Here is a 12034-nt window from a genome sequence, read left to right on the forward strand (position 1 = left end):
CGTCTGGGAGGCTGAGTTTTGCTGGGACATGGGGTCCTCCAAGGATATAGAGTGAGGGAGGCGGCCCTGGGGGAGGCTCCATCAGCGCCCCCACCCCCGGGCGTCAGGCCTTCATTTATTAAGGGCACATGACTGACCCTCCTTCTGCTGAAAGCAGCTGCTGGAACAGCCTCACCAGACCCTCATCTCTTCCCAGGCTCACCCCTCTCTGTATCTCATCTCCCAGCAGCACAGGGCCCTAAACCACTTGACCCAATATAGCCATAGTCAGGGGGTTGTGCAGGTGGTGGAACCATTCACTTCCCAGTAAGGATTTTATTTTTGGCCTGAAATGTCCCACCCATGAAAAAGGCTGGGAGACAGACTTCTGGTGGCTCCAGAGATATTTTTCCCCGGCTGGCCACACCGATGGGGCTTCCTCGATGGCTCGGAGGGTAAAGAATTTGCCTACAGTGTGGGAGACAGAGGAGACACAGGTCCGATCCCTGGGGAGATCCCCTGGAGAAGAAAATGGCAACTTGCTCCAGCATTCTTGCCTGGAAAATTCCATAGACAGAGGAGTCTTGGCGACTACAGTCCAAAGGGCCACCAAGAGTCAGACAATGATCGAGTGTGACTTGCAGGGCCCCACAGAGCCCTATAGAAAGACAGCCACAATTACCAGGGCATGACACCTGCTATGGACTTAACTGCTGCCTGGCTCTTGGCCTGAAGTCTCTCTCTGAATTCTCAGCACAATCGTTGCAGAAGGTGGAAGCATGGCTCCATTTTGCAGATGAGAAAACTGAGGCTCGATGAGGAGAAGTCACTTGCCAAGTGCACGTGGCTCATAATGGGTAGCAGGGCTGGCTGTGCAATCTGTGGGACCCGGCACAACGGGAAAAAGCTGGGCCCCTTACTCAGAAAATTAAGAATTTTAAGACAGTGACAGCAGGCTGTAAAACCAAATAGGGAATCTTGGGCATGCGGGCCTTGTGAAACTGCATAGGTCCTGCTCGGGATTTGGACCCTGGTCTAGGGGGTCCAGACCTGCTTTTAAACTCCCACTTCCTTCCAGACCACTAAGCTGCCCTGAATCCTCCTCGCTGCCCTAGTTGGTCCTCTCCCCCCGCCCACTCCACCCCCCCCACCGCCCCTCTCCAGCTAGCTGCAGTGACCAGGGGAGGAGTCGGGAGCTTACCTCAGGCTGAAAGGAACTTCGGAAAAGTAGAGATCAAGGTGAGAGAGGCAGGAAGTGCGGAGGTTCCACCACTGCGGAGGAGCCAAGTTTCCAGACCTCCCAGGGCATCCTCTATCTCTTGGGCTTCGGGAAAGAGAAATTCAAGGTCAAGCTGTCTATTATAGACAGCTGGGAGCCTGCTTCAAGGGCAGAGCCACAATTAAATGGCAATAGAACCCCCTTTTAAAAGCTTTCACAAGGACGGTGGGGCTGGAATTTGACCCCAGGGCTTGAGCCTCACAGCACAGCAGAAGGAAATGGCAGATAAGGCCTCTGCCCAGAATTCCAGCCCCACCTGCTCTGTAGCCCCCAAATGCCCCCCAACAGGGACAAGGCTGGCCTCCTGCACCCAGAGTGATTATGCCCAGAATGCAGAGAGTGAGGCTGTGGAGCCAGGCAGTTCTACCAGCTGTGTGACCTTAGGAAAAGTACACAACCTCTCTTAGCCTCATTTGCCAGAAATGCAAAATAGAGATAACAACAACCTAGGAATAAATGAAATAATCCACATAGAATATGTAACAGCATCTCATTTTGGTAAAAATAGTGCGTGCGTGTGTGTGTGTGTGTGTGTGTGTGTGTGTGTGTGTGTACAAAGAGGAAACTCTAGAAGGATAGGAATAAGCTTTTTGGATTTTATTAATATTTTAGGGACAGAGGATGAGGGGAAACTTTCCTCTAACTCTTTGAGAAAAGCAAGCAACTCTGCCTGACACCTGGTAGGGGTTCCATCAGCCTTAGTTTTCCTTCTCGCGTCTCCCTTCTCGTTCCCTCCAGAAGATCACAGTGGTAGTGATCGCCTGGCACAGGACACTTGTTTGAGAGTGAGTTTTCACAGAGGGCGGGCCTGAAGCAGCTGAGCCCTGTTGCTGGGGCTGGTGCCAAGGGCGGCTCCAGGGAAGGGAGAGGAGCGTGTGTAGCCGGTGGGGGGTGAGGAGGGGTGACAGGTGGAGGGTGCGGGGCTGGGGGTGTGGGGGGTGGGAGCATAGCGAGCATGAGGCAGACAAGCAGAGTGGTTCTGCCAGAATCTTGCTAAGACCCTGCACTGCTTAGACTCCTCACCCCAACCGAGATAGACTCTCAGGTATGTCCCTAACCCTCCCTCCCACCCTGGCAAACCCAGAGCAGCCCGGGGCCCAGGAAGCTGCGTGGGAGCTGCTCCTCCTCTGAGGTCCCGGCTCCAGCCCTCATCCTGGCTCTGCACCAGGAAGGCCTCGGGTACCAGAGCTGGGGCAGCCCTCCCGAGGCCGCCGGGCCCTCCTAGGACGGAGGACAGGGCACTGGCTGGGGCCCCAGGGCTCACCACGGGGGCTGGGCCTTTCAATGTCTCTGCCAGGACATCTTGGTTCCCTCCACGCCCCACACCCCCCACAGCAGCTCAGAGGAACTGCCCTCCTGAGAAGAGGTGTGGGAAGGGCCTGCTCCGACCACTAGAAGCGAGGGCTGAGTTGTTGTTTAGTCACTAAATTGTGTCCAGCTCTTTGTGACCCCGGGAACTGTAGCCCTCCAGGCTCCCCCATCTGTGGGATTCCCCAGGCAAGAATACTGGAGTGGGTTGCCCTTTTCCTTCTCCAGGGGATCTTTCCTACTCAGGGACTGAACTCACGTCTCCTGCATGGCAGGCACATTCTTTACCATTGAGCCACCTAGGAAGCCCACTAGGGCTGAGGGTCACCCATTAATTATTTCCTCTTTGTCCTAGAACATAACCTTCCCCAGGAAGAGTCTTCAAGACAATCTGGGGAAACACTGAGGTATAGGAAACAGAAAGGCCTGGGCTCAATCACAGCTCCTTCATACTCCAGCCTTGTGACATTAGCAGGTCACCTCTTTGCTCTGAGCTTCAATAATGGGGTCATCTTAACGAGGCCCACTGGATCTGCCTTCAGAACCACTCAGATCCATCCACTGGCCCACACCGGTCCAAACCCCCATCTCTCCGACATGGACCAATGCAGGGACGGTCCCTGCCGGGCATCCTACTTCTCTGTCTCCTGCAGGCCATTCTCTTCCCTGCAGCCAGAGAGGGTTCCTTCAAGTGCAAATCCCCTCTCCCCACTTCCCTGTCTAAAACCAGTGCAATGCAGATAACTGCTTAACCACCTGCTTCCCAGGGTGCAAAGCCATGACCTGTGGTGCTTGCCAATTTCCATGGTGTAAATACTCCCACCATGGCTGATTTCAAGCTACTAATAGTTTAATAACAGGCAAAAATCCTGAAGATTTAACAGATGATTGTCAGGAGTGGGCATGAGTTGTCTGCAGCACACCACTGCTTACAAACCTTCCAATAATTACAAAAGAAGTTTAAACCCCGGATGACTAGGTCCCCAGTGATCTGGCCCCCTACCTTGGCCATGCTCCCCACATTGGTCTTCCCCTGGCTCACCGAGGGTCTTTGTACCCGTGGTTTCCTCTGCCCAGAGCACTGTTTTTTCAGCTCTTCATAATCTAAATACTTTCTTCCTCTTGCCTTTTTGATCTCAGCTCAGATGCACCTCTCAGAGTGGCCTCCCCTGACCATCTCAAACCCTCTTGACTCCAGCTCACCTTTGGTCTCACCTCGTTCTTGTTCTGGGAAAAAATGAAAAATGGGGAAAAAGTGGAAGCAGTGGCAGATTTTATTTTCCTGGGCTCCAAAATCACTGAGGAAGGTGACTGCAGCAATGAAATTAAAAAAATACTTGCTTCTTGGAAGAAAAGCTATGACAAATCTAGACAGCATATTAAAAAGCAGAGACATCACTTTGCCAACAAAGGTCTATATAGTCAAAGCTATGTTTTTTCCAATAATCACATACGGATGTAAGAGTTGGACCGTAAAGAAGGCTGAGCACCAAAAAATTGATGCTTTCAAATTGTGGTGCTGGAGAAGACTCTTGAGAGTCCCTTGGAGAGCAAGGAGATCAAACCAGTCAGTCCTAAAGGAAATCAACCTTAAATATTCATTGGAAGGACTGATACTGAAGCTGAAGCTCCAATACTTTGGCCATCTGATGCGAAGAGCCAACTTTTTGGAAAATACCCTGATTCTGGGAAAGATTGAGGGCAGGAGGAGAAGGGGGCGACAGAGGATGAGATGGTTGGATGGCATCACTGACTCAATGGTTTGAGCAAGCTCTGGCACATAGTGAAGGACAGAGAAGACTGGCATGCTGCCATCTATGGGGTCACACAAAGAGTCAGACATGACTTAGCGACTGAACAACAACATTCTTGTTCAGTTCTATTTTGGTCTTGTTACTCTGGGTTGTCTCTCTCCTCACTGGAATCTGATGTCCACCAGGGCAAAGAATGGTCCCTCCTGGAATCTTAATGTCTAAAAGAATAGTATACCTTTCAGGTAGCTCAGTGGTAAAGAATCCGCTTGCCAATGTAGGAGACTCAGGTTTGATCTCTGGGTCAGAAAGATCCCCCGGAGAAGGGAATGGCAACTCACCCCAGCATTCTTGCCTGGAGAATCCCATGGACAGAGGACACTGATGGGCTACACTCCATGGGGTCCCAAAGAGTTGGACAGGACTTAGTGACTGAGCACACACACAGAGGAGAATAATACCAGACACACAGTAGGTGCTCAATAGATGTATGGGCACAAGCACAGCTTTGGAGACATACATCTTTGGGTTTAAGTCATGGCTCCCCCACCAGTCACATACATAACCATCATGGAGTCACTTAATCTCTCTGGACCTCAGTTTCCTCATCTGTAAATTGGGGACAGCAGTGCCTGTGTGATGGAGCTGTGAGAACCCAGAGTACAGTGTCTGTTATTACCAGAGTCTCAGAAAATGGGACCAGCCTCTTCACTTGCATATATCCAATCACAGAGACTCAGTCCCTCCCAAAGTTGCCTTGTCCACCTCTGGACCACTCTGACCGCCAGAACGTCTTCCCTTCCTTAAACTGAGTCCAATTATGTCTCCTCACAGTGTCCCTCTTTAAGTCCTAGTTCCTTGTAGGAAGTCTTGTGTTTTCATAACCACGCTGTGAATGTTGGAGCAGACTGATGTCACATTTCAGCATGGCAATGAAGGCAGATGTGACATCTCTCAGTGGCTCCTCTCCAGTCACGAGCTGTCCCGTCTTGGCACATCACCTGACCTCGCTGAGCCTCAGTTTCGTCCTCTGTGAAATGGGGTTAACATAGCACCTACCTCATCCATAGTTGTGGGGATTAAATTCACTGATTTACACATACACTTAGGCTTCCCTTGTAGCTCAGCTGGCAAATAATCCACCTGCAATGTGGGAGACCTGGGTTCGATCCCTGGGTTAGGAAGATTCCCTGGAGAAGGGAAAGGCTACCCACTCCAGTATTCTGGTCTGGAGAATTCCATGGACTGTATAGTCCGTGAGGTCACAAGGAGTCACACACAGCTGAGCGACTTTCACACGACCCTCCCCCCCCACACACAGAAAGCCACTGTTATTACTATTACTCTGCCTGGCGTGGATCCACTCCCAGAGGCAGCATTTGTGCCATTTTCAGGTCCACAGCCATTTCTGGTGAAGGCCAGGCCCTCTCTTGAATGCTCTGCAGCCAAGCTGGAAAAAGGGCCCGTTCTTTCTGGGTCGCCCACCCCACCTTCACCCAGCTGTCAGAGCCGCCCCCTCACAGTGGACCAGGGGGAGTCTCAGCACTTTCCAAACTGTCCAGGGATTTCCTGACCCTGGGCAGTCACGCCATCATTAAGCTTGGAGGCGAGGCCCCCAGACTCTGGGCCATGATCTGCCCCACATGAGGGCTGAGTCCCCAGCTGGGATGACTTCTGCTGGCTCTCTGGGTGCTTGGGGTGCCCGATGTCCCTAAAAATGCTGGCAGTGATGGATGAATGGGGCAAAGGAGACCAAGCTGGAGCAGCAAGAAGGAAGGAGGGCGGGGTTCTGAAAGCCAGGAAGAAGGGGCTCAGGGAGAATCAAGTTCTAAACTGGCCCCACGGTTCCCCCACCCCCGGGACTGTGAATACAGTGAGGCATCACACTCCTGATTACGTGCGCAGGTCTAATGAAGGCTCTGCATCTGTGGACAGAGAATGGAAGATCACTGCCAGATGGGTCTGATCTTATCACAGGAGTCCCGGAAAGGTAGAGCATCTTATCCAGCTGTTGGTAGAGGAGTGAGTCCGAGAAATTTCAAACCCATCTGACACCATGCCTTCTCTCTCCAAGCGTCCTTGTCCTAGATGCCAACCCCCTTGGAGTTCTGCTGTGAGCTCAAAGCTGAGGCTGAGAATGTGGCCATGTCTCTACTGACAGCCAGGACCTGCTCATGGGAACAGGGACCAGGAGGGCCTCTGTGCATGGTCTTGGGGGCATTTTAGGGGCTGATGTCATGTAACTGGGGAGATGTTGGGGCCAGTCCCCTCAACTTTAGACTGTGTTCTTGCCCCTAGGGAAGCTTGCTGCTACCCCAACAGGAGAAAGAAGCAGCCCATAGCTCCTTCTCTGCATGCAGAGTGTAAGCGCTTCAAACCCAACCTTTTCCTCTAGTTAGGGGTGACTGGAAATTCCCCTGATCTGAGGGACACATTAGTGCACCAATTAGGGGTCCTGTAAGAGGGATCACCAGATTTAGAAAGAAAAATACAGTGCACCTAGTTAAATTTGAATTTCAGATAAACAGCAAGGAATTGTGTAGTATATCTTATGAAATAATTGGGACTGCTATACTTAGACACAGATAATCACGATGGTGTGATCACTCACCTAGAGCCAGACATCCTGGAATGTGAAGTCAAGTGGGCCTTAGAAAGCATCACTACGAACAAAGCTAGTGGAGGTGATGGAATTCCAGTTGAGCTATTTCAAATCCTCAAAGGTGATGCTGTGAAAGTGCTGCACTTGATATGCCAGCAAATTTGGAAAACTCAGCAGTGGCCACGGGACTGGAAAAGGTCAGTTTTCATTCCAATCCCAAAGAAAGGCAATGCCAAAGAATGCTCAAACTACCGCACAATTGCACTCATCTCACATGCTAGTAAAGTAATGCTCAAAATTCTCCAAGCCAGGCTTCAGCAATACGTGAACCGTGAACTTCCAGATGTTCAAGCTGGTTTTAGAAAAGGCAGAGGAACCAGAGATCAAATTGCCAATATCCGCTGGATCATCGAAAAAGCAAGAGAGTTCCAGAAAAACATCTATTTCTGCTTTATTGACTATGCCAGAGCCTTTGACTGTGTGGATCACAATAAACTGTGGAAAATTCTGAAAGAGATGGGAATACCAGACCATCTGACCTGTCTCTTGAGAAACCTGTATGCAGGTCAGGAAGCAACAGTTAGAACTGGACATGGAACAACAGACTGGTTCCAAATAGGAAAAGGAGTACGTCAAGGCTGTATATTGTCACCCTGCTTATTTAACTTCTATGCAGAGTACATCATGAGAAATGCTGGGCTGGAAGAAACACAAGCTGGAATCAAGATTGCTGGGAGAAATATCAATAACCTCAGATATGAGGATGACACCACCCTTATGGCAGAAAGTGAAGAAGAACTAAAGAGCCTCTTGATGAAGGTGAAGGAGGAGAGTGAAAAAGTTGGCTTAAAGCTCAACATTCAGAAAACTAAGATCATGGCATCTGGTCCCATCACTCCATGGGAAATAGATGGGGAAACAGTGGAAACAGTGTCAGACTTTACTTTTTTGGGCTCCAGAATCACTGCTGATGGTGACTGCAGCCATGAAATTAAAAGACGCTTACTCCTTGGAAGGAAGGTTATGGCCAACCTAGATAGCATGTTTAAAAGCAGAGACATTACTTTGCCAACAAAAGTCCGTCTAGTCAAGGCTATGGTTTTTCCAGTGGTCATGTATGGATGTGAGAGTTGGATGGTGAAGAAAGCTGAGCGCCGCAGAATTGATGCTTTTGAACTGTGGTGTTGGAGAAGACTCTTGAGAGTCCCTTGGACTGCAAGGAGATCCAATCAATCCATCCTAAAAGAGATCAATCCTGGGTGTTCATTGGAAGGTCTGATGTTGAAGCTGAAGCTCCAATACTTTGGCCACCTCATGCAAAGGGTTGACTCATTAGAAAAGACCCTAATGCTGGGTAGGATTGGGGGCGGGAGGAGAAGGGGACGACAGAGGATGAGATGGTTGGATGGCATCACCGACTCGATGAACATGGGCTTGGGTAGACTCCGGGAGTTGGTGATGGACAGAGAGGCCTGGCGTGCTGCAAGTCATGGGGTCGCAGAGAGTCGGACACGACTGAGCGACTGAACTGAACTGAACTGATACTTAGACTGGTTTCCCTGGTGGCTCATTGATAAAGAATCTGACTGCCAATGCAGGAGACGTGGATTCAATCCCTGGGTCAGGAAGATCCCCTGGAGAAGGAAGTGGCAACCCACTCCAGTCTTCTTGCCTGGAAAATCCCATGGATGGAGGATTACACAGGACTGGTGGGCTACAGTCCATGCAGTGGCAAAGAGTTGGACACAACTTGGCAACTAAAACAACAACATCACTTCGACTGAAGGAGTATTTATTACATGTCTGAAAGTCAAGTTTAACTAGATATGTTGTATCTTATTTATAAGATACAGCAGGCATATGCCAAAGGTTAAATGAAGAGGAGCTGATGAAGGGACGGAGAGGTGGGCAGAGTCAAGGGCACCAAGACAGACCGAGGCACCCGGAATTCAGGAACATTGGGAAGCGGGCACCGTCCCAGGGAGGAAATGATGGCCTGGAGCCTGGTGAGGAGCCTCCCAAAGAGCCACAGCCATGGACCCCGGAGTCCCTGGGAACTTGGGCCCAAAGGAGAGGAGGAGCTAGACAAATAAACACTGGACCTCTCCCCTGTCCCGCCTGCAATGCGGGAGACCTGGGTTCGATCCCTGGGTTGGGAAGATCCCCTGGAGAAGGGAAGGGCTACCCACTCCAGTATTCCTACCTGGAGAATTCCATGGAGTCTATAGTCCATGGGGTCGCAAAGAGGTGGACACGACTGAGCGACTTTTACTTCACTTCACTCCCCTGTCCCGCCCACCTGGCCTCCCATCAGCTGGACCCCGTCAAAAACCAGAGGGCAGGGGCCTTGGGTGATGCCCTGGTCAGCCTGCCAGGCACCGAAGGGCAGAGCAGGGATCTGAGAGCAAAGGAGCAGTCAGTACAGTGTGGACAGGAGACCAGGGCTTCTTAACCACCCCGGGCTCTGTCCCCTTGATGAGACTTAGAGAGGACTTTCCCAGCAGGCTGGGCAGGACCAGGAAGAGTCACAGATGCTATACATAGGTCCTCCAGGAAGAGGCCTCACGTGCAAGCCAAGCAGACGTGGCCAGATGTCCACAGGGCCCTTCCCCCCTCAAAGCATTGCTCCCACTGGCTCTAAGCTCACTGGGGTCTCTGGCCGTTTGCGTACGAAGCCTTTCCCAAGACTTCTACCAATTTCAGAACTTCTGTTCTCCTGCCCCACAAGGCTCTAGGCTGGCTACCTCCACCCAGACTGAGCGCCCACCCCACTGCCCCAGTAGGCTCACTGTCTACAGCACACACCATTCACCATTCGGAGCCTGACTGTCCTTCCTGCGAAATGTAGGCAGGAGGTCCCCCACCCACCGCTGCCCCTGTGTGCAGGGCTGGTCCTCTGCAATGCCCTCCTCAGCTGTCTCCTTCCTGGGCCCACGACCTTCCCTCTCTGCTGGGTGGAGTTGCTCCCCAACTCTGAAGGCCCAGAATGAAGTGGGAGTCACACCCACCCCAAACTTTCATCCACGTACCAACCAAGACCCTCTTTCTCTGTCTCTCTTCCTCCCTCACTCCCTCCATCTCTCCCCGCTTGCTCCTCCCAACACCCTTCCCCTCACCATATTGCTTGCTCTAGGCTGTAGAAAGGAGAGAAGCTTCCCTAGTTGCTCCTTGCCATGTGAGAAGACAGCCAGCCACCTACAAGCCAGGAAGTGGGCCCTCACCCGACACTGGGTCTGCCGACACCTTGATCTCAGTCTTCCCAGACTCCAGAATCCTGGAACCTGTGACAGCCCCGCCCCAAGCCTGCAGGTGAGGCCAGACTTTAAGGGATGTCAGTGCAACGTGGGAACCTGGATCACTACCCACCCCCTGGAATGCTGACCATGGACTGATACAGGACAGGAATTAAAGGCCCATCTTGGCAGCCCCAAAGGAAGCCAAACTGTCCCTCCATCATCTCCCCCACAGTCCAAGCCCTCAGCGTGGCCTGCCCAGCTCTGCTGGCCCAGCGCCTGCTTTCTCTTCCAGCCCACATCTGCCCTTCCCCACACCCTGGCCAGGCCCATCTCCTGTGGTTGCCCAGCTGGCCACCGGCTTCAAGGCCACAGGCCTTGGCTCATGTCTTGCCCTTGGCCTGGGATACCCTGCACCCACCTGTGCACCTAGAGACTCTGCAGAGACTCAAGGCAGCCCGTTCCTCCTTTGTCGGATGGTCTCCTGACCCCCACGCTAACCCCTTCCCCTCCTTCTTCCTGCCCTACTCCCCTCGCCCACTCTGCCTGACTCCTCTCCTCCCTGTTCACTCTCCCTACTTCCCTTCCTGACCCCTGCTCCCTGCCCCAGGCTATGTCTCCCTGGGGCTCAGACGCAGCAGTTCTACATCCCAGCAGCTTCTGGCTCCTGGTGGGGCTCATGGCATTTAGTTTATGCCTGGAGAATAAAAATAGAAATAGTTACAGTCACTGAGCTTCACACAGCCCTGCCCCGTGTGTGTGTCAGTTGCTCAGTCGTGTCCTACTCTTGTGTTTCTCTAGTTTTAGGTTTTTTTTTAATTAATTAATTTATTTTAATTGGAGGCTAATTACTTTACAATACGGTAGTGGTTTTTGCCATACATTGACATGAATCAGCCATGGGTGTACATGTGTTCTCCATCCTGAACCCCCCTCCCACCTCCCTCCCCACCCATCCCTCAGGTCATCCCAGTGCACGGGCCCTGAGCATGCTGTCCCATGCATTGAAGCTGGACTGGCGATCTAGTCACATATGGTAATATACATGCTTCAATGCCACTCTCTCAAATCATCCCACCCTCGCCTTCTCCCACAGAGTCCAGAAGTCTGTTCTTTATCTCTGTGTCTCTTTTGCTATCTTGCATATAGGGTCATTGTTACCATCTTTCTAAATTCCATATATATGCATTAATACACTGTATTGGTGTTTTTCTTTCTGACTTACTTCACTCTGTATGCTGCTGCTGCTGCTGCTAAATCACCTCAGTCGTGTCCGACTCTGTGCGACCCCATAGACGGCAGCCCACCAGGCTCCGCCGTCCCTGGGATTCTCCAGGCAAGAACGCTGGAGTGGGTTGCCATTTCCTTCTCCAATGCACGAAAGTGAAAAGTGAAAGTGAAGTCGCTCAGTCATGTCCGACTCTTAGCGACCCCATGGACTGCAGCCCACCAGGCTCCTCCATCCATGAGACTTTCCAGGCAAGAGTACTGGAGTGGAGTGCCATTGCCTTCTAATAGGCTCCAATTTCATCCACCTCATTAGAGCTGATTCAAATGCATTCTTTTTAATAGCTGAGTAATATTTCATTGTGTATATGTACCACAGCTTTCTTATCCATTTGTCTGCCAATGGACATCTAGGTTGCTTCCATGTCCTAGCTATTGTAAACAATGCCTACTTTTTGTGACCCCATGGGCTCTAGCCCACCAGGCTCCTCTGTCCATGGGATTCTCCAGGCAAGAATACTGGAGTGAGTTGCCATTCCCTTCTCCAGGAGATCTTCCCGACCCAGGGGTTGAACCCGGGTCTCCTGCATTGCAGGTGGATTCTTTACCATCTGAGCCACCAGGGAAGCCCAACCCTGCCCTAGATCTTCTCATT

This window comes from Giraffa tippelskirchi, chromosome 12 (genome assembly GCF_054371585.1).
Source record: "Giraffa tippelskirchi isolate mGirTip1 chromosome 12, T2T-mGirTip1v1.2.pri, whole genome shotgun sequence".
NCBI lineage: Eukaryota > Metazoa > Chordata > Mammalia > Artiodactyla > Giraffidae > Giraffa > Giraffa tippelskirchi.